The sequence below is a fragment of the Pleurodeles waltl genome, chromosome 5, assembly GCF_031143425.1.
Source record: "Pleurodeles waltl isolate 20211129_DDA chromosome 5, aPleWal1.hap1.20221129, whole genome shotgun sequence".
Taxonomy (NCBI): domain Eukaryota; kingdom Metazoa; phylum Chordata; class Amphibia; order Caudata; family Salamandridae; genus Pleurodeles; species Pleurodeles waltl.
Window position 1 is genome coordinate 549951584 of NC_090444.1, and position 24340 is coordinate 549975923.

Genomic DNA, 24340 nt, shown 5'->3' on the forward strand with positions numbered 1-24340 from the left:
CACATGCACAAACCTCTATTGGACATAGCCCATCATATCTGAAGAGGTGTTGTGAAAAGTACATTTGAAAATCAGACATGACAATGCGGTAGACCCACAATTACGTGTTACATCACATATGTACACTCCCAGTACATATGTGGTAACATGTATGTGGAAAAAGACATCAGGAAGAGGTAAAACGGTCTACAGGGGAAGGTACGTTCCATTGCAGCAAGAAAACCAGCTCGCTGTACAGAGGACCTGCGGTGGACTGCCACCTCCCCCCCACAAATAACAACATGGGAGGAGCAAGACTTGGCAATACTGCATCCTGAAGACCTGGCCAGAGTAGGAGGAGGACTGGACTCTTGTAAGTCAACTCTATACTACTACTACCCCCTACCTGCATGCCATCACATACCCCCACCCTCAATCTATCACTCCACCGCTCCCCACACACCCTTCCCTCACATCTCTGTTATCCCAATGCCAAGCCCTGCATGCCATACCAATGCATGGACACCACTCACAGACCTGCATGGACACCTATCACGAAAGCATGCAAACTAGAGAGAATTAGCTAACCCACCATATACCAACTTACACAAGTGAAAGCTGCCAGGGTAAATACAACCAAAGAGGGCAAGCCACGGATGCACAATATGTCAGACACAGAAACAATAACACAGCATTTACATCCCCACAGGTACCCCAGCCAATCTCAGCAGAGAGGAGGTGCCAGTAATATCCACTCCCCCAACAGAAGAGGTCCACAGTAATGACAGCAACTCTGGTCTTCAGGATTTGGATGACCAACCTGGCCCATCAGGGACCTCTGGACAGCCGGTTACCCAGGCTCAGTCACACACCACCAAAGAGCCTCCCCCATCAGGAAACACCACCACAGCACCCACCCAGCGTACCCACACCTCTGTCCACAGGACACGTCGATCAGCAGTGTGTCCACCACTACAGGGACTCCAGGCGACACCTCACACCAAAGACAATTAGGGGCCTGGGTCAGTGGCAGTGGGCATACAGTCCAGGGGACAGAGGCACAGGCCAACAGGGAAACTGGGAGGATTGATGTGCGCCAGGGGGAGGACAGGCCGAGGGAACTGATTCTCCAGGAGGCATTTGCAGAGAACCTGGGAGCATATCAACATTCCCAGGACACAATGGGACAGATCCTGGACAATGTGCAGGAGAACAGGTGGCTTCTGGAGGGACAGTACCAGGAGATCAGGGAGGACTTGTAGGCCAACAACAACACCTTGATCTCCATAGCAGTGATGCTGGCAGACATGGAAAATATTATGAGGGAGGCAGTCTCACTCCAGTGGGCCCCTGCCACTAGCCAGATATCTGAACAGCCTTCCACCTCTACTACCGCTACTGGCCTGGAGGCCCCACCACAGGACCAACAAGCCACCAGCACCCCTCCCCCTGCAGAAGGTGAACCACCCCACACACGTTCCCCTGCAATCCAGACAGAAGCCAGAGAGACTTGCCAAGACCCCCAACAGGAAATGAGACTCTCCTGATTGTCACCTTTGTGTCCCACTCTGTCACCCTGTCCACCCTTCCTATGTCCCCTTGGAGAATGCACCTGTTCTACAAATAGACTGGAACTATACCCTGGACTTTCCTCTATCATCACCCCATCCCATTGCACTTGCTCCTCCATATTTCGGCACTTCAATAAACACCCTTGGAAAAGAAAGAATATTGGAGTATGTCAAATTTTTCAAGTATGTATTCATTTCAACAGGTACAGACATTGCATTTCAACTGTATAGAAATGAGCATAGTTGTATGACCAGTAGCTGGCTGCAGTGATCACACCAGGAGCATATGTGAGGTCACCAACATCTGTAAAATGAATTGCCAGAGGGTACAGTAAGTGGGCATAGAAGTGGGAAATAACAGCATGCCAGTGCCACAGAAATTCCCAAACATTTCATTGAAATGTGAAGTAACACTGTCTTTCCTGTGTGTCATTGGAAGTACTGTCTGATGACTGATGTTCTGTTGTCCTCATCCTCTGCCTCCTCATCCTCACTGTCCACAGGGTCCACTGTTGCCACTCGGGCATCTCCAGCCTCCTCCTCCTGCAGAAAAGTCACATGGCGTCTCAGGGCAAGGTTGTGCAACATGCAGCATGTCACTATCATCTGGCAGACCTTCTTGGGTGAGTAACACAGGAATCCACCTGTTAGATGGAGGCAACTGAACCTGGCCTTCAGGAGGCCAAAGGTCCTTTCTAACATACTTCTGGTCCACCCATGTGCCTCATTATAACGTTCATCTGCCCTTGTCCTGGCATTCCTCACAGGGGTCAGCAGTCATGAGAGGTTTGGGTAACCAGAGTCACGTGCAATATTGAGGGACAACATTTAGCCACACACTATCCTATATAGCCACACCATACCCATACACAAACATATACTGGGTGGGGACCGGGCCACACCTATTAGCCACACCCTGTGCCTCTGTAGTTGGGCCATCACATTTGGGATGCTGCTATTCCTCAGGACAAAGGCATCATGCACTGACCCAGGATACTTAGCATTGACGTGGGAGATGTACTGTTCCTCTAGGCACACCATCTGTACATTCATAGAGTGGAAACTCTTACGATTTCTGAACACCTGTTCATTTTGACGGTGGGGAGACAAATGCAATATGTGTTACATCAATCGTCCCAATTATATTGGGGATATGTCCCATTGCATAGAACTCAGCCTTCACTGTGGCCAAATCTTCAACCTGGGGGGAAAAAATGTGGCTGCACATGTGTTTAATCATGGCAGACAACACTCTGGTCAGCACGTTTGAGAACATTGGCTGTGACATTCCTACTGCCAAGCCCACTGTCACTTGGAAAGAACCAGTTGCTAGGAAATGGAGCACTGATAGAACTTGCACAAGAGGGGGGATCCCAGAGTGGTGACGGATAGCAGATATCAGGTCAGGCTCCAATTGTGCACACATCTCTGTGATTGTGGCCCTGTCAAGTCTATATGTGAGGATGATGTGCCTGTCCTCCATTGTTGCCAGGTCCACCAGGGGTCTGTACACGGGGGTATGTCTCCATCTCCTATTCATCCACAGCGGTAGCAATCTATGGGGCAAAAGAGTGAGGAGCCAGTCACAAACTGAACAATGGGGCTACAACAGAACTTTGCATGCTGTTAACTTGTAATGGGTAAGTGTGATGTGCATAGTATGTCCAATTTTCAACAGTGACGCAGCAAATATCCAGGGCCAGCCCCCCACACCCTTGAAATGGTGTCCACCTGTCCTGTGTGGAGGGGCAGGTGAAAGTGAGGTAATTCCGCTGACGCTATGCGCCGTTGCGGGAGGAGGCCAGGGTACCGCCGTGCAACTCCTCATTGGGTACCATTGGGCCCTATGGGGTACAGTGGCCAATGGTGATCTATGCCAGCGGTGACGGTCTGCACCGACGTGGACGTAACCACCATTTTCTATCATATTCCTCACTTGCTACCTAATCATCCACAGGAGAGGACCTACACTGCATGTGCTGCTGTGACCTGTGTCTGGAACCTACCATGGCCCGTGTGACAGGGGAAAGGGCCCATGCCTTCACTTCGGCAGAGTTGGAGAGACTTGTGGATGGGGTCCTACCCCAGTAGGGACTGCTGTATGGGCCTCCAGACCAACAGGTGAGTACTCATTGTGCACAATGCATTTGGCATGAATGCATAGAATTGTGTGTGAAAGCCTCTGGTAAGGGGGGTGGGTGGATGTCCTCTGTGCAGCGTATTGGTTGTGTGCTGGGCCATGTGTGTGTAAATGGTGATGTGAAGGGGTATGGTGGGCCATAAGTGTAACAGGCAGGACTGTTGGACTAATAGTATTTTCCTGTGTGTATTTCCTCTGCAGGTCAGGGCCCATCAAAAGAAGGGTATATGGCGTGCCATCGCCAAGGACGTGCGGTCCCTGGGGGTCTATGGCAGGCAGAGCACCCACTGTTGGAAACGGTGGGAGGACCTGAGATGCTGGGAACGGAAGACGGCAGAGGCAAAGCTGGGGATGGCCTCCCAATGAGGAAGCGGTGCCCGTCGCCTTTCACTGTAGCTAAATCCTCCACCTGAGGGAAAACGATGTAGCTCCTTACGTGTTTCAGCAGGGCAGACAACACTTTGGACAACACGTTGGAAAACATAGGCTGGGACATCCCTGATGCCATGGCCACTGTTGTTTGAAATGATCCACTTGCAAGGAAATGGAGCACTGATAGCACCTGCACTTCAGGGGGTATTCCTGTGGGATGGCGGATTGGTGAGATCAGGTCTGGCTCCAACTGGGTACACAGTTCCTGGATTGTGGCACGGTCAAACCTGTAGGTGATGATCAAATGTCGCTTCTCCATTGTTAACAGGTCCACCAGCGGTCGGTACACCGGAGGATTCCGCCATCTCCTCAAAAGTCCCAGCTGACGGTGCCTAAGAAGGACAACAGCGACCACAGAGTCAACAAATTCCCAGGTATGTACCCACAGCTACACAGAACACGAGACCAAATACAAAACTCTTCCTGTATGTGTGTTGAGTGTAGGCCTAGGTATGTGTGACGCAGTAGTAAATGAAGCCATGTGGGCCCCTGAAATGGCGGCTGCCTGACCTCTAAAGTGGGACAATGGGATGTGATGTATCTGCGCTGGCGTTGTACACCGTCGTGGTAGGCGGTCGTAGACCGCGGCGCAATGCTGCATTGGTTAACATTGGACCCTATGGGTCCCAGGAGCCAATGATGAAGTGTGCCGGCGGTGATGATACGCACCGCCGCGGACGTCACCGCTGCGGACGTGACCGCCATTTTCTATCTGTTCAATCACTCGATACCTGATCTTCGACAGGAGAGGATCTACACTGCAAGTGCTGCTGTGACCTCAGTCTGGAAGAGACAATGGCTGCTGCGTCTGGGGAAAGGGCCCCTGCCTTCACTGCTCAGAAGTTGGAGAAGCTAGTCGAAGGGGGTCCTCCCCCAGTACACGCTACTCTACGGTCCTCCAGACCAACAGGTAAGTACACAGGGAGCACATTGTATGGGCTATGCTGGGTGGAGAGGGCTGGATGTCAGTAGGAAGGGGGCAGAGGTCAGCGACCATGAAGGACTGTGAATGCATGTGCCACATGACAAGGGTAGGGATGGGGGCCACTCACTTCGATGATGCAGTTGGTAATGACTTCTCTTCTTCCCCTGTACATGTCATGTAGCTCAGCGCCCACCAGAAGAAGGACATTTGGCGTGCCATCACCAAGGATGTCCGGACCCTGGGGTACAGTGGCACCGGAGCACGAGGGAGCTGCATCCCACATGGCCATGGAGGGCCACACCACAGACTCTGAATACACCAGTGGGACGGAGGGCGAGGGGAGCTTCACGTCGGTCACCGGATCACCAAACAGCGACACGGACTCGTCCGCCGATGGGAGCTCCCTTGTGGTGGCGGCACCATCTGTGCTTCCCACTTCTACAGGTACAGCTGCCACCCCCCTACCAGCACCGCCCTCCCAGCAGCCCCTCAGCCTTCGCTCCGTGCCCGCTCACCCAGGAGGGTGGGCATCACCTTCGCCCCAGGCACCTCAGCCCCTGCCCCAGTCACCCCTGCTGCCCTCAGTGAGGAGGCCATTGACCTCCTCAGGTCACTCACTGTTGGGCAGTCTACCATTGTGAATGTCATCCAGGGTGTAGAAAGGGAGTTGCAACACGGTAATGCATTCCTGGAGGGCATTCATTCTGGTCAGGCTGCCCTTCATCGAACCCTGCAATCTCTGGCCTCAGCACTGATGGCAGCCATTGTCCCTGTGTCTAGCCTTCCCCCTCCAACTTCCTCCACCCAGACCCAGTCCCCTGTACCCAGCCTATCCCAAGCACAACATCAGACAAGCATGCACACACCTCAACACCCAAAAGTAGCTCAGGCGAACATAAGCACCACACAACCCACAGGCACTCACACAAGCATCACCCACATACAGACACAGCAACATCCACTGCCTCCACTGTGTCCCCCTCCTCCTCGTCTCCCTCCTCCCTGCTCCCTCCCAGTGTCGTCTACACTCTCACCTTCATGCACTACATCTACAGGCACTAGGACTCGCACCAGAACACCCAGCACCACACCCCGCTCACCTGCACTCACCACCCCCACTACCATTTACACGTCCCCTGTGTCCACTCCCAGTGTGTCTGTGACGCCTCCTCCTAAAGTACACAAACGCGGGCACCCACACACCCAACATCCATCCACCTCATGACAGCCACCAGTACCTGCACCTGCACCCAAATCACCTAAAGTTACACCTCCTACAACCACCTCCTCTTTCTCCACTCCCAGACCCCCTCCAGCTACCCATCCCAGTGTTCATCAGAAACTCTTCCTCAGCAACGTTGACCTCTTTCCCACCACCCCCACCCCTCCAATTCATAGGTCCCGTAGTTGCACCTCAGCCAAAAAAAGTCTGGTACCAGTGGTGCGTGTTAAAGGTTTGTGTAGTGCACCAGCCACCAGGGAGGCCAGTGTGACACGGAGCCAAAGCACTGCCAGTCCACCCCCTGTAAAGCACCTTAAGTTGGAAAGTGGCCAACGGGAGAGGGTGAAGACTCACAAGGGTCCCGGGGGGAGTGCCGAGTCAGCTGTGACTCCTCCCAAGGTGGTTAAGGGGCAGAAGAAGTCTCCAAAGTCTGGGAAGAGCAGCACGGCGGAGAAGGCCGCCATTCTCCCCGCCGGCCGGGACGCCACCACCAGCACTGTCGTCACTGGTCCGGAGACCACCGCCAGAGTCAGTGCCCTGGAGGGCAGCAGTATCGTCACTGGTCCGGAGACCACCGCCAGAGTCAGTGCCCTGGAGGGCTGCAGTATCGTCACTGGTCCGGAGATCACCACCAGCATCAGTGACCTGGAGGGCCCCGGCAGCCACAGCCCCGCTGGGCACTGAGGGACCGTAATGCCACACACCGCTGCACAGGTCAGAGACAGCAAAGGCAAGCACCGCTGAACAGGGCAAAGACCGCCATGGTGAAGACCGCTGAACAGAGCAAAGCACCGCTGAACAGGCCAAAGACCGCCATGGCAAAGCACCGCTGAACAGGTCAGAGACAGCAAAGGCAAGCACCGCTGAACAGGGCAAAGACCGCCATGGTGAAGACCGCTGAACAGGGCAAAGCACCGCTGAACAGGTCAGAGACAGCAAAGGCAAACACCGCTGAACAGGGCAAAGACCGCCATGGTGAAGACCGCTGAACAGGGCAAAGCACTGCTGAACAGGTCAGAGACAGCAAAGGCAAGCACCGCTGAACAGGGCAAAGACCGCCATGGTGAAGACCGCTGAACAGGGCAAAGCACCGCTGAACAGGCCAAATCAAGCATCGTTAGCCCATGTGCAGCTGGGACAGTGACGTAACTGGGACCGTCACGGGGAGCGTGATGCACTCTGGGCACCAGTCCCCCTCCAGAACCAGTGGAGACCTGCATCCACTCTGTCTGTCCTTCACAGGATGAAGCACTCTGGGCACCAGTCCCCTTCCAGAACCAGTGGAGACCTGCATCCACTCTGTCTGTCCTTCACAGGATGAAGCACTCTGGGCACCAGTCCCCCTCCAGAACCAGTGGAAGAACTGCATCCACTCTGTCTGTCCTTCACAGGATGAAGCACTCTGGGCACCAGTCCCCCTCCAGAACCAGTGGAGACCTGCATTCCACTTGAGAGACTGTGGCTTTGTACTCCCCAGGATGGTACAGTGGGCAAACCACCCACTGTGGAGACTTGAGAGACTGTGGCTTTGCACTCCCCACAATACATCAATGGGCATGGAGCCCCGTCATGGATCTGGCATGGTGCTGTAATCCGGCTGAGGTGCCCCCCCTTTCCCTTCCCCCTGAGATGCCTGTTGTATTTCTATCTGATGCCCCTGCAGTGTTCTCTCTGTTTGTGGACAGGTATCTAGTGTGGGCCTCGCCCATGCATTTTGGGCCCAGTGGTCCACGGACATTGATATGTGCATACCTGCAGTACTACTCGTGATGTATGATTTTCGATTGTTTCTATATATCTGTAAATAGTTGGTTACTGTATTTTGATACATTACAATGTTTGAACTGATTTCCTTTTGTATTTGCATTCTTCTGGGGGGGGTTGTGGGTTGTTACTGTGCTGTTTGGAAATGCATTGGTGTGTGTGTTGTAGTGGGTGAGGGTCGGGCTGGGGGTGGGGGTGTTGTGTGTGTGTCCCCCTGACTTTTGCCTCCCCACTCCCCTATGTCGTAGGTGCAGTACTCACCGTTGTCTTCGGCGCCTACGTTGCTGGTGATCGTAGAGGAGCAGGAAGACAAGCGCAGGGAGTATTTGTAGTTCGGGCTCCATGGTGGGCTCCTTCATCGTGGAGTGTGTTAAGGTGAGCGTTTTCCCATTGCAAAAGCTGTTTCCGCCGTGTTTTTATCCACAGTGAATCCGCCCCGGAAAAGGTGGCGGATTGGCAGGTTGTGATACTGTGGGCTACATTGTCTTCCGCCTGTCGGTTGGCGGTGACCGCCGCGCTGCGGTTTGCGGTATTACCGCAGCTTTAACACCGTCCGCCAGGGTTGTAATGACCCCCATAGTGCGTAAAAAATATAAAACTACATTGGATATTCTAATGGATTTTTCTGCCAGAATTTAGCACATGAAAGTAGGGACCTAAGTGCATTTTCATTTGGCTCTCAGAAACGCTTTTGTCGTTTACCTCAAGGCTATAAAAATAGCCCAGGCCTGTTTTCAGCCCGTGTAACATCAATATTACATGATATTGATTCCGAGGCAGTGTCGTTTGTGGATGACATATATCTCACAGATGACGCCCTCGACATTCATCTTGCGAGGGTCATTCGGATCATTTTGGGATTTGCAGACCTAGGTTATAAATGTAATTTTAAGAAAAGCAAGATAGCCTTTCTTAGTGTATTGTTCCTGGGATATGAGCTATCAAACGAGGGGAACAGCCTGGCCCAGCACTTTCTAGAAAAGTGTGCTCAACTACAGCCTCCAAACACACTTAAGAAATTTCAGTCATTATTGGGTTTCTTCAATTTTGGCAGAACATACATTCAAGATTATGCAGAACGCATCAAGCCACTTTATGACTTAGTTCAGCCCAATTTTTCTAGCAGACGATGGACGATTGAACACACACACATCCTTAGGGACATGCAACAGGATATGCTAGAAGCTAAACACTTACACACACGTGACAATAAAACAAACTTGGTCATCAGAATAATTGCTGGTGCCCTTGGATTTACTTATGTCACCTTTAATGAGGATGGCACGGTGCCAATAGCATATAAATCACATTTATATTCAAATGCTGAACAACGTTTTGCACCTACAGAAAAGATTCTGACAGCAGTTCAGATGGCCGTCATAAAAGAGAGGCCACTTGCCCAGGGGAAACGCATTATTGTTGTCTCCCTGGCCTTAGAGGCTGTCACTAAAGCGAGCCTTCCGAACGCTAAGGCATTACATCCACGCTGGATTCATTGGGCAACGTCTCTGACCGCAACTGATGTCGATTATATATTCGATCAAAGACTTCAAACACAAGAATTTCCCCAGTATGAACAGGAGTACCCGCTCCTCTAAATATTTTGCCACTAGACAGTTATAATACTATCATTTATACTGACAGATCAGCACCACCGGCTGTAGGTACCAAACATCAATACTCTGCAGCTTGTGCAGCCGTGTGCGGAGTGATGGAAGATGGAGTTTTCCACCCTCACAATACCTACATGCAGACCTTAGGGGACTGCACAGCCCAGTTGGCTGAGCTTAAAGCTCTTATTCTAGCGCTCGAATATACTGAGACAGGAAGCCAGACTTTGATAGTCTGTGATTCATATTACTGCGTTCAGTCCTACAATGAATATCTCAATCATTGGAAGCTGAACAGGTTTAGGGATTCTAAAGGGAACACCATTAAACACAAAATATTGTGGGGAAGGGTGGCTGATCTAAAGGATGAGCTACCATGTGTCCATGTAGTTCATACTTTAGGACACCAACGTGTAGGAATACACGTTGCCGGTAATACGTTGGCTGATGAAGCGGCCAAAGCAATAGTAGCTACGGCTTCTGTGGCTGCAGTGACTCGTTCTCGGACGAGATTGGATAATGAAATACTGATTGCCGTTAAAGCTTCGGCTGCAGGCAAGACCCTTCCGAAAGGATACCCTACAAACTATACTTACCATATCAGTGCACAGAATGTTGCTTATACAACGATTCCTGGGGTTGGAGATCGAGTGATCCCCAATGAAGACCAGAGATTAGAGCTGATTACAGCCGCACAGGAGGGTGTTGCTTCTGCACATGCTGGTATTCACGCCACAATAACAATTCTACAGCAACGATACTGGTGGCCTGGTCTATGTAGACGAACTAAGCAGTATGTCCTTTGCTGTGACATTTGCCAGCAGATTAAGGGCTCTAATATCAAACGCCCTCCGCAGACATCCCTCTTAGTGTCAGACAAGCCACTTCAGTGTGTGTACCTTGACCATTGTGGTCCCTTACAGCCTGATGGTTCATTCAAATACATTTTAGTGGCTGTGGATTCCTGTTCTAGATTCCTGTGGGTATGGCCACAGCGGTTGGCTGACGCCCGGACTGTTATAAAAGATTTGCTGATCTTTATCTGTACATATGCGGTTGCAGCATTTCATTCGGACCAGGGCCCTGCATTTGCCTCTAAGGCATTCAGGGACACCATGGGGACGATGGGTGTTGAACTCCATTACTCCTCACCATACCATCCAGAGGGAAATTCGGTCGTGGAGAGGCGGAATCGTGATCTAAAGCAGTCCTTAACAGCTCGAGTATGAGGTTCAGACCGCAGTTGGTTACACCACCTATATGGGGTCTAGAGAGCACTGAATAATCTGCCAAGACGGTCCTTGGGGGGGCGCTCTCCATATGAGGTTCTCTTTGGGATACCTATGTATGTCCCAGATCTTGATGCCCCTGGTATGGTGGCAGCAGAAACACCATTTGACATAAAAGAACATGTCATTGTTTTACAGGAGCTTCAACAATTTCGTGATGATAAATCATCTGCAAGTGCTGCCACCTTAGGAATAAGGGAATTGGCGAAAACTTCGACTGGCTGGATTCCTAACGTTGGGGATCTGGTTTCTTGAGAAGATCGCTGTGAAAAAGGAGTTCGGTTCATCATACAGAGCACCTGCACCAGTCTTGGGAATAAAAGGCACCAGGACTGTCATCCTACCACCACTGTCTGGTTCTAAGTCAAACAGATTCACCTCCATTGATGACATCAAATTACACCATGTGGCCGATCCTTCACAGTAGACCAGGAGGTCCCTTGGGTGGTTCCCGAGCCCCTCTCACTACCCAACAGGACATCCATCTACATAGTAGGATGAACATCACTACTAATGATTATGCAACAATGTCAACTGTTGTTCCAGACACTTCCTCGACCATGGGGAGGGCGGAAAATGAACTTTTGTTGGTTCCAGTCACATCTTCAGTGACCACCCCGCTTCAAGATTTGGCTGTATTTTACACGAACACTTCCATGACTAATGACGTTGTCTATCAAGAACCTCCATGAGCGGTGGATCAGAATACAGCGGCTCCTGTATTTGCAGAGACTACCTCTGGCTATTTCATTGACATTGATGATTTTTCTTCGCATTCATCCTCTACAGTGATTGACAATATTTCAAAAAGTAGTAAGCTGTATCGATGGCTTAAAAAGACCTATTTGATCTACCCATGGAACTATCTATGGTTCTGTTTGACATTTATTGCATTATTTTTATGGATTGGTTTTGTGACTGTTTTCTTTTTGCTCATAAATGGTCACTATATTCTTGATCGCTCCTCAGTGGAGCCTGTTGATGAAATTTTAACACCACATCATTCTTCACATAAGGTCCGGAGAGATTTGTCCCCAGTAAATATTACAGCGATACCAATTATTGATGGGATTGTGTGGGACAAAGTTCCATTCGATATATACGGGCCTACAGAGATTGTTCAAATACCATACGTGTTCAAAATTTCAATGTCTGATGTTATTACACCTAATGTTGTCTCTGATGTTTGGGATGTCCAAATAGTTGATTCCATGCTCACTGAAATGAAGGACTATTCCGCTTTTGAAAGTGATGATGTATATGATTATACAATGAATTATGGGGAAATGTTCTGCTATAACAATTGGCGACATCACTACCTACACCGTGCCACTAGATATAGGCCTCTCTTGAACTACACACAGTGGGAACACTGTTCGACACCACAGGTGGGGAGTCCAAAGTATTATAGTGATAAATTTACATACTTTTCTGGGCATGATACAAAAAAAAAGCAGAGGCGTATTATTTTAAAATACCTCCGGCACAAATTGGGAAAATTTTGCTAACGGATACAAAACTGATTTATTCAGATCCCTTTGTTTCCCGGCTCTCGATTGAGGGTTACGAATTTTGGAAGAGCACTACTGACTTGAAAAGTGTATGGGGAACACAAGATTGGCAGATACAGGGTAGGGAGGCTTTGTTTTGAGCATGCCTGATTCCTGTGCAAATGATTTTCTTAAATGACACTATTGAGCAGACATCCTGTCTGGGGTTAGTAAAAATTAAAGATTTGAACACGCCCAGTATCCCTACTCCGGCAAAATTTAAAGATTGGCAACACTTCCTTAATATCACAGAGGACAGGCTAGATGCAATGGTTAAGGCTGGCACCTATAATTCTTCACTTTCCAGTTCCGGCGGGTGGTTGGTATGGCCCACCGACACTAATGAGTGTCAAAGGCATTTCTTGAACTCTTCAGGGTTTTTTTCAATAAACAGGCCTGACCCTCGCTTTATATCAGGTCAACATACAGGTATAGTTACAACATACAGTGTGGGTAAGCTGTGCCAGCAATGGGTGCAAACAAACACGTTAACAGCGATTAAGAAACCCCTGAACACTCTTTCTGACAGAATAGACTTACAGGATTTTCTGCTAGGTCCTAGAAAACAGCACTCGAAACGTTTTTTATATGCTATGTACAATGAAATTTGGAAACTTTCCCAGATTGAGGCTGCTGCACGTTTAAGGCAACTAGAAGAGGAAAATTTGGAAAAAACATTAGCTGTTGTCGACAATGGCATGAACACACTGTCCAACAGGATTTATTCACTATCAAATATAGTGTCATCTGCTATTGATATCACTCAGACAGACTTGTCCCAGTTATATCATGGGCAAACACAGCTACGTTCCATCATACAGCTGGGTTGGACATTACAGACACTAAAAAGTGGCCACATTCCATGGAGATATATTGATGGGAGTGAATTCTTCACTGCTTTTAATTTTTCCAGGGAACAAGAGACAATGGCTAAAAGGGAGGCTAGTTTCACCCTGCTTCAAGTAGAGAAATTAGGTAAGTTGCCCTTCACGGTAGCAGAGAGTCCTTCAACTATCTGGCTCTTACACGGCATTATTAATTTACCGATTTCGACCTTTTGTTTCTCGAGCTGCCTGAAACATCTTGCAGTGGGACGATATGAGCAACTAGGAGATAGCTTTATTAAGGAAGAGTGGGAGTTGCCCTTCGACTATAGATGTCTGAACGGTGAAAGAGAGGTCTTTCTTAGCGGAAGTGAATGTGAGACTGCTGTTCGTCATTCTATGATATGTAAACAGGTGTCTCTTCACGGTCTTTGCAATGAGGGTCGCAAATTTGGCCTGTTTTCTGAAGGGTACTCCTGTCCCCTTGATTCGTCCAGAGTTTCATCTACTTTCCAAAGGAAGTTACAAAGGTCGTTACGTGTTGTGGACAAGTTTTGTTTCCCCCCACACAAGAGATAAAAGTATCTGACATGTGGCTCCACATAGATACTATTAATGTGAACTATGACAAGCTGAGCAGGCTAACGGCGCTATTGTTTCAGAAACAGGTCGCCTTGACATCCGCAAAAGAGACGTATGCTCTCCAGATTGCAAGATCATCAGCCGAGATACAATCCCTTTTAAATACCAATTTCCCCAAACACTTTGGAGAGCTGGTATCCAGAATATTCAATGCTTCGAGCACCACTGGGATTGTTCATTTCTTTAAGGCTGTCGGGTCTGGTTTCGTGTCAATCTTCCAGACTGTCTTCGGAGTCATCCCATCAGCTATCCATTCTCTCTTTTCGAGTGTGTTTGGTGGGTTTCCAATTATTTTGGCTTTAATTGGCAGACTACTACTGCTATTTCTTCTGATTTGCAGTGGTTGTTTCTTTCCAGCAACGCAGAGCAATGGAGCCGCTCCCGCCAACTCCACTGTGCCGTGAGAGCATGGTTCGGATCTTCGGTGCACCTTTGCTGGTGGAACTGGAGCTTGACTGTTTGTTGTCATTTCGGCCACTTCTCTGGTGTGTACAACCAGTCTTCCGCTGCATATGGTGTCTCTTTGAACATCTGCCTATGGTCTGTCTTGCTGTTGCACCAACATCTCCTGTGGACCAATAAACTGCTGATGTCCCCGATGAGGGTTCATACACGGTCATGCCCCTTGAGACTGAGGTTGCTCCGTGAGGCCACCTTTGAGCCTTCCGTTGCGAGATCCACCATGGATGAGGACACTGCAATGAGTAACGATACACCAGGAAATACGTCTCACTTCTGCTCTGTGGATCCGTTTGTCCGACCAGCATTAGACTTATCTTCGGACGATGTTGACTCATTTTTGAGATGCTTGACTGGTGACTTCGATGACATTCTTCAAGATCATGCGTATGACACATAATTTGATGAATAGACTTGTCATTCCCGATTCCAAATTCTGCAATTAAATTGACATTTGCTGTTGCACGTTGTACTTGTCATAGTTGACATTAACATCTCTGTATGTATTTTTAAACAGATTTGTTTTAACATATTTTTAACACATGCAAATGCTTTTTTGGCTTGTTTTAGCATTTAGCTTTTAGTTCAGGAGCAATTTTTTAGCATTTGGGTTCCTGTACCTTCATCATACCTGTTACGGCAATGGGGAGGGTGTAGTGAATCCTAGTTCACTTTAATTGAATAACAGGAGTTAGCTTAGCCTCTGGCTTGTAGACTCGTGCCCCCGTCACCTAGTGACTTTTAACCGACTTAGCTTGCTCTGTTTTAGCCCATTTAATTATTTATTTCTTCTAAGATGGCTGCCTTGTTTATAGTTAGGCTACTTGTTATGAGTTTCATTATCAGTGTCACCTCGCCAAGGCGTCAAGATCAAGCTCCAAAGACAAACAAACAGTAGGTGTTCACACTTAGGGATTTTCCCTCTCTATACTTTCGAGGGATTGTTGATATTAATTGCCGTCCCAAGCATGCCTGTTATCTATTGTTTAGGAACACACCTACGTCAGGGGACCTTGTAGATCTGTATAAATACATCACACTTTAGACAGATAATCAGAGGGATTCCGACCAGAGGGCATCGCCACCATCGCTGATACCGATGCTGCAGTCATCTTGACGCTGACCCAGTCTTCGTGTCCCTGCGGAGTCTGAGATAGAGACCTCATTCCAAGGTAACGAGGGTTGGGGGCTCCTCTCAGGGACACGGCATTGGCAGATTAGGTTTAACAAACCCAGCTCTCCTTTAGGTAGGAGGTTAGTCCTTCTTTATTAGGATATTAGGGCATTTTACATCTCATATATCTTTTCTATGTATTGCAAAATGGTGGGGGTCTTCGTAACAATGACTCTTGTCTTCACAATACTGTTACTTGCTATATTCATTATCCTAATCATTGCAGTCCATGCAACTTATCGCAAATTGCACTTATGTTAAATAAAAAGCTATTATAATTTTACTGCATCTGTGTCATTGCCTGTGTTTGTATGAGACATAATATATCTGTGAGAAAAGGGTAATCTCCGTTTAACCACGACACTCCCTTAGATATCTCATTTTTTAGTCCATGCGTAAACGACTGCCAGAAATCACCTTTTACTATTGTGTTTCTGGTGAGGTGCTGCTTGTGAGCCGGTAAGGTTGGGATAACAGTTGCGACTTGTTGTAGGAAAGACGCAGTCGCCTACAAACAAAAGTACTGTCATCCTTAAACCAGCAGTCTTGCTCAGAGCAAGAGTCCAAACTACGACAATAACACCAGGTCGGATCGCCAAGTTCCTATTAACTATGGCCTTAATGATATCGCAAAACTGCACAAGGCAAATGTTGAGCATCATCTTCTTTGGATTCAGTGACTTTATCACTGCCGATCTGCATGTTCTGATCTCAAATTCCCTAAAGTCCTTCCTCAGAGAAACCTTTGGTGACCTAATCACAGGCAAATACAGAATACAAAAATGCACACCTCGTTTGATTGGTGGCACAAGCGACATAGCATGTCTCCCCCTCGGGGCTTTTCCTTCCTCTTTGGTATGAAATTCTTCTCCCAGCCTCAGTGACATCAAATTCTGGTTGAGTTTGAACAAGAGAGTGGCTGTTCCTTTCGGATGTCATAAAAATTCAATACCAGACACATTTGAGAATATATAGACACTGCTCCTTTAGCCTCTAGCCGGGTTTGCATCTTAATTCTCTTATTTTGTGTCCTCTTAAATGCTTGCGGAGATGCATTCAGGTTGAATAGTTCTCCGAGCCCAAGTTTTTTCTGTACTCTCCTACAAACATTTTTAATTGTAACCTTTTCCTCTTTGGAGGTTCATTTCAGTCCAGACCAGGTTGGCTAGTGTGCCCTTGGTGGCAGATCTCAGTTTATGGCAGCATTTTACAAATGAGCTAGGCCTAGCTATGGACTGTTTCATCAATGAAAAAACAGTCTGACTTGCACAGGCAGTGCAGATCTTGGTAGCTGAAGTACTTGCTTGTAGGATTTTACTATAATTTTGTCCAGTAAAGGAGTGCCTGTGCTCATCATCACTTTACAAATGTATGAAGGAGTGAGAATCAATTTTGCCCTCATTATTGTGGCCAGTGGTTGGAGATTGTGCCCTCAAATGGTTTTTGCAAGTGTTGCAAATGCTAAATTTATGGCCGATATTTTTTCCTTAATCACTTCTCTTTGTGGGACAACCAAAGCTCTTAAAGCTCCTAAATCAATCTTGACCCCTAGAAAGATATATACTGGTGTTTCTTTTATCATAGCTCCATTGAGGGACCATTCATTCAGAATGCACTGATTTAACATGATTACTTTCGTTTTCTGTAGGTTAATCTCCAACCTATTGTAAAATGCACAAATTGCAAAGCGATTAATTAATCTCTACAGACCAATCCTGGTACTGATAAGCAAAAGCAAATCATTTGCATACAGGATGTTTGATAGATGAACACCACCAAGGCTCAGGGCATGTGATGCTTTCTCATCAAGCATGGGGGATAGGTCTTAGATGTAAAAGTTAAATAGAATAGGTGTCAAAACACACCCTTGTTTTAAACCCGTCGATGATCTCATTTCTCTTGACAGATGGGTATCATCCACGACATTGATTTTGACCCAGTGTCCATATAGAGCATCCTGATCACCCTCAGAACGTTATGTGGGATTCCCCACCGGTGAAGCTTTGCCCATAGTTTATCACATGGAACGCGATCCAATGCTGCTTTAAAATCCACAAAGCAATCAAATATAAAAGTGGATTATTGGTGGCCTTTGATCTGCTCAGAATTAGACCTACTGCCTTAAGGTTAGTCAGTGTTCCCTGCTTTTTTTAAACCCCATCTGGTTAAATGGCAGCCTGCTTTTATCTAACACCTATGCCTCTAGATCTTTTGATAGTAATGTTGAAAAGTATTTAAGATCGACATCAAAAAGGGCTATTTAATGGTAGATACTAGATAATGAAGTGACTCCTCCTTTATAGATTGGATGAATAATTGAACCTTTCCAACTCCCCGGGGTAGACCCTGTAGAGATAATCTTGTTAAACAACACAGCCAAAAAAATCAGCCCACTTTGGTGCATTTTGCTTGAAAACTGCTTGCCGAATTCCATTTAGCTGTGGGGCTCAATCGGGTAGAGGTTTCTCTATAATTTTGGTTATTGCCAATACCAGTGGTTCAACGAAGATATTTACCTCAGAGATTCTCTGATGGCACACAGGCCCTGGTACATGTTGTATGCTGCCTGTTAAATGCGACTCCAAATGAGCAACCCAGTCGTTCTCACTTATATTTGCATTATAGGCTGACCTTGTGCAGTTATCAATATTGTTAATCAACTTTCAAAACTTCTGAGTTTTAAAGCATGTGAGAGCTTGACCCAACTGCCTAAGCATTGTGCTGGTTTTGTCTCTCAGCACACTGATGAATTTTGGAATCCCTGGGGTCTTATGGGGCACAATGCCCTTATTCATGCCTCTAACTCGGTATTTAGATGTTAGATGTTTAGTAAAGCATACCTGGGCCGTTATCAGGTTGAGTAACAAGCTTTATGGTTTTCATGGCATATTCTGCCATGGTTTTAATGGTGGATGGACTCCACTTGAGTCGCTTCAGATTTTCCAAGTGAGCATCTTCCAGGAGTGCCCTTGTGGGTTCATGTTTGTGCTTCCTGATTCCGATGCTTATAGTTTGAGCATGATGATCCCTATCCGACCTGTGAATTATCCTGAAATCTACTACGTGGTTGTATAAGTTATGATTCACCAGTGTATAGTCTATGTAAGATATTAATTTGTTAGCTGACCTGACCCATGTTGCGGAATATTGCTGGGTAGTTCACCGTTTAGCACAAAAGTCCAGCCAACTCACATGCTCTTACTAGCTTCTCCCCAAGCCTAACCCTTCACTTAAAATGGGAAATCTTTGGTCTTGGAGGGACCCAATTGGCTCGGTGTGTTCCTCACATGAACGGTGAAACAAATTTGAATTAAAATCTCCTGAAACTAGCCAATTTGCTGACTGGCATGTGGTTTTTAAATGCAACGTGTTTGTATTTGTAAAAAATGCATTTGCTGTTATGGCATTTTTCTATGGATTAATGTAAACATTGACCAATATCAGCGGCTCGTCAGATTGCGGCGCCCAACTCTCCAGGTACAGGAGCCATGAAACACTTGTCAGTAGTTCTGTGGCTTTTTTAGAGTAGTTTGAATTATGTAGACTGCCAGGCCACACCTCACTCTTCTTAGGAGACTGCTTTTCTGTGCTGGCTTGCTAAACTTCACAAACCCTAAAAGGGGGACACCGGCCACAGCCCATGTTTCCTCTATCATTATTATTTCAAAAACACTAAAATATTCCACAAGAATGGGATCTTCAAATTTTGACTGCAGTCCTTCTACATTGCACGAGCAAATAATGAGACCACCCCACTCCTTAACACTGGATTGAGCTGCTATTCAGTCCTTGGAGCTTGTCGTAGATAGAACAGAGGGCAGCCAGTCGCAGCCGACTTTCAACCTCAGTATCCTTTGCAGATCTGTAGATGTCCCCTCTCTGCTTGTTTCTACAGTGAATCTGGGGTGATTCTTAAAGCAAGGTTGGACAGCCAGTGGCTTACCCCCCCCCCATTGCACCTCACAGCACAGAAGTTGGGGGACTACATCATTGGTTATTTGATGTTGCTCTATCAAAGATGGAGGATATCGATCCCTCTGAAAGTGCACCACTTCTATTCCCCATGTCTTCAGCAGTTTCTTATTCTCTGAAACTTTTGCTGCCAGATCCAGATGGTAAATGTAACATATGTCAGGTTCGAAATCTGCCTTCCTCTTACTGCAAGGACTTAATTGAATCGATATCATCTAAAGCTACATGGATCAGACCGTGGAGTGCCTTTATTAATTTTATAACATTTGCATGATTTGGTACATCCTGCATTCCCCTGGACTTAAATTCTGGGATCTATAGATGCCAGTACCCCTTTTCTCTATTCTCCGCCACTGTTCGCTGTGATTCATTTGTTCCTGGCATGCCACTGGGCCCATCCCAAGCTCTGTGGGGGCCACAGCTATATTCGGTATAGTCCATCGCTAATCACTGACACTGAATTGATGTGCATTGAGTTATCCTTTTGCTGGGTGCCACTAATGGGCGTCGCCCTCCTTACCCTTATTACCTTGTGTTGTTGCTCCATTTACTAGTGTGAGACCTATCTCCCTTCCTTTATTGCTTTGCGTTGTTGCTCCACTTACCAATGTGGGATCTATCTTGCCTACTGGCTCTATTGGTCTTGGATTGACTACCGGTAGTGAAGAGCTTTCTGCCTGGGCCTCTTCCTCTCCAGGAACTTGCTTGTTCAATCTTGGATTGTCTACTGGTAGCACAGGCCTTTCCACATGGGTCTCTTACTCCTTGGAAGGCCGAATTAGGATAGGGATCACTGTTCCAGAGGACCTTGGGTTGGCTTTGTTTCTACCCTTCCTAGCACTTTTCTGTTCCCTCTTCGTCAGGGACAGGCCTGCTACGGGCGAATCCCCACACAAGTTTAGAACTTGGGGTTCTACCCCTTGTGGTCTGGGGACTTGGAGTCGACTTACCCCATCACATGGGTGCTCCCTAGATGGTGAGTTCCTCCCACCTTCCTCCATAATAGTGGTCCCCTGATTGACTAGACTACAAGCAACAGCACAGGCATGATTTACATTAGGGAATACACTAATGCTAAGGCGGATATCCTTTGGTGAGAGGTTCACTTTCACTTCTCTGAGTATTCCTGTATTCCTTCTGGGATTTCCGGAAGCTGCACTAACGTATCAACCACATCCTTACAGGAAAATATGGTGAAGTCATTATCTTCGCTGGCTTGCACCCGCATAATCAAGGAGTTTCTTTTTTCAAACTTATCATCAATACCCGACAGAAAGACTGCCATGGTATTAAGTAGATCCACTTGGATGTCCATATTATTAGCATGATGCTTAAGGGGAGCAACCGTTGTTTGTATGGAATTCAAAATAGCGGCCTACAGTTTGTTTGAATTAGTTGCGCTTTGGGGGCCACCATTGAGCTCTTTGGACCCCACCCTGTCTTAGGTGGTCCAGCTAACACGTTTGAGCCGACATCCTCCATTATCTGCCTGGGATTGATACTGCTCATGCTGATGTCACCCTCTGCCAGAACTGGACACATCCCATTTTTTTTATAGAAAACAGAGGTGTTTTTTGCAAAGTGCCTACCTGTAGGTTTTGGTCTCTAGCTCAGCCGGCACCTAGGGAAACCTACCAAACCTGTGCATTTTATTAAACTAGAGACCTAGGGGAATCCAAGATGGGGTGACTTGTGGGGCTCGGACCAGGTTCTGTTACCCAGAATCCTTTGCAAACCTCAAAATTTGGCTAAAAAAACACATTTTCCTCACATTTCGGTGACAGAAAGTTCTGGAATCTGAGAGGAGCCACAAATTTCCTTCCACCCACCGCTCCCCCAAGTCTCCCAATAAAAATGGTACCTCACTTGTGTGGGTAGGCCTAGAGCTCGCAACAGGATATGCCCCAAAACACAACGTGGACACATCACAGAAAATAGAGCTGGTTTTTGCAAAGTGCCTACCTGTAGATTTTGGCCTCTAACTCAGCCGGCACCTAGGGAAACCTACCAAACCTGTGCATTTTTGAAAACTAGAGACCTAGGGGAATTAAAGATGGGGTGACTTGTGGTGCTCTGACCAGGTTCTGTTACCCAGAATCCTTTGCAAACCTCAAATTTTGGCTAAATAAACGCATTTTCCTCACATGTCGGTGACAGAAAGTTCTGGAATCTGAGAGGAGCCACAAATTTCCTTCCACCCAGCGTTCCTCCAAGTCTCCCGATAAAAATGATACCTCACTTGTGTGGGTAGGCCTAGCGCCCGCGACAGGAAACGGCCCAAAACGCAACGTGGACACATCACATTTTTTTATTGAAAACAGTGCCTACCTGTAGATTTTGGCCTCTAGCTCAGCCGGCACCTAGGGAAACCTACCAAACCTGTGCATTTTTTAAAACTAGAGACCTAGGGGAATCCAAGATGGGGTGACTTGTGGGGCTCTGACCAGGTTCTGCTATCCAGAAGCCTTTGCAAACCTCAAATTTTGGCTAAAAAAACGCATTTTCCTCACATTTCGGTGACAGAAAGTTCTGGAATCTGAGAGGAGCCACAAATTTCCTTCCACCCAACGTTTCCCCAAGTCTCCCGATAAAAATGATATCTCACTTGTGTGGGTGGGCCAGGTGCCTGCAACAGAATAAGGCCCAAAACTTGTAGAGATAGAGGGGATAGCACAACGAGTTTATAAGGACATATTCTTTTATACATCTTTAGACTGACTCTGCTCTGGGGACCCACATAAGTGAGGTGTCATTTTACTTGGGAGACTGAGGGGAACACTGGGGAGTAGGAATTTTGTGCTGGAGCGGTGATCCTACGAAGAAAAGTCAGGAAAATATGCTTTTTAAGCAAATTTTGAGGTTTACAGAGGAGTCTGGGTAAGAAAATGTTGGGGGATCCACGCAAGCCACACCTCCCTGGACTCCTTGGGGTGTCTAGTTTTAAAAAATGTCTGGGTTTGGTAGGTTTCCCTAGATGAAGGCCGCACCCAGGACCAAAAACATAGGTGCCCTCTCCCCCCCAAACACAGGTAGTTTTGTAATGTATCGTTTTGATGTGTCCACATACGTCCGTGATGTGCCAAACACTAAAATTTTGAAAAGAAAAGCACTTAGGTTATGTGAAAAAGACCCCTCACCCACCAACCAAGTTGGTGGCATGCTTCATCATCGGGGTCCCACCTGAGGCACCTAGCGTGTCACAGGTGTGCTGCGACGCCTGATTACAGCGGAGCAGGTTTTGTCATTTTTACCACACATACTGGTTGGATTTGGCACGAGGGTGAGTGATGGTTCAGTGGATCAAATTTTACTAACAAGAGCTTTCACAAAAATGAAATGCACTGTTAATAACTGAAAGGCAAAAAAGTGAACCAATGACTCACAGCTCGTGAGCTGTAAAGCCGCGACAAGGCACCAACCGCTTTACAGTCCATGCACACAACTTTTATACATGACACACACAAGATCATTCACACCGCCAGCCACGGGCCCAGCACATTACAACACTCACATCGACAGACAGCGCCACTCAAGGGCCCATCACTTACATACGCCCACATGCCTGATACAGCAATTACACCAGCTGATGGGAGTGTGTGGACTGGTGTTTGGCTGGCAGTGTGTTGCAGTAGCCAACAGCAAGTCAATATGTACACTCTCAGCCAAGCCCCACTCCACACACAATGGCATCATTTTATTTATTTTTTTAAACAGAGGAACCCCTAACTAAGTAGAAAGAATTACAAAACTACAAACACAAAAGCTCTAACTAAGTACATGACAGAAATGCTAACCATGAAACTGAACACATGAAAATACAAAACAGACATGAGTTTACACTCATGGTTGTTCCCAGAAATTCTTCTGGGTGTGGTAATTCTTAAAACAACCACCCACACACAGCCCAGGCTTTGAAGGACAATCTGGGCAGCACATTCGAGTCTCCCTCCGGATACCTCTTCGAAAACACACTCTACATTTCTTAGCTGGAAAGTCTTTTTTGGGTGTGGGAGGAATGTGCTCAGCAAAGTGGCGATCTTTCATTCTAGCCACATCCTCCACCACTGCTTCTCCAGGAACTCTGGCCTGTTCCACCACAATAAGGCTCTCTATCACTGACTCCTGAAATTTCACAAATGTCATCATTGACTCTGGAGACCTATCCCTAAACACAATAAAAGCATTGAAGGTTGCTAAGTGGAAGAGGTGAATTGCTAACTTCTTATACCAAACGTAAGACTTACGAATAGCAGTATAAGGTTCCAATCTCTGATCAACTCTATCTACACCTCCCATGTGCTTATTATAATCTAAAATGCACACAGGTTTGCACACTTCAGCAACCTGGCCCCAAACAGTCACAGGGGAAGTACTCTCATCATGGATGGTACTTAGTATGTAGACATCCCTCTTGTCTGAAAATTTCAAAGCTAGCAGCTCCTCATTCCGCAAGGCACAGCACTGTCCCCTCTCAAGTTTTTTCAGACAAGCTCCCTTGGATAGCCTTTCTGGTTAGAACGGATTGTGCCACAAGCAACTGTGTCCACTCTAAACAATTCCTTGAACAACTGCACTCCAGTGTAGAAGTTATCTATATACAAATGGTAACCTTTGTTGAACAGTCGTCTACCAAGATCCCACACAATTTTCTCAGTATCTCCAAAAGTGGGAGGACAACCAGGGGGGTTAATATTGGAATCCCTACCAGTGTAGACACGGAAACTATACACATATCCTGTCCTACTTTCAGAGAGCATATACAATTTAATTCCATATCGTGCCCTTTT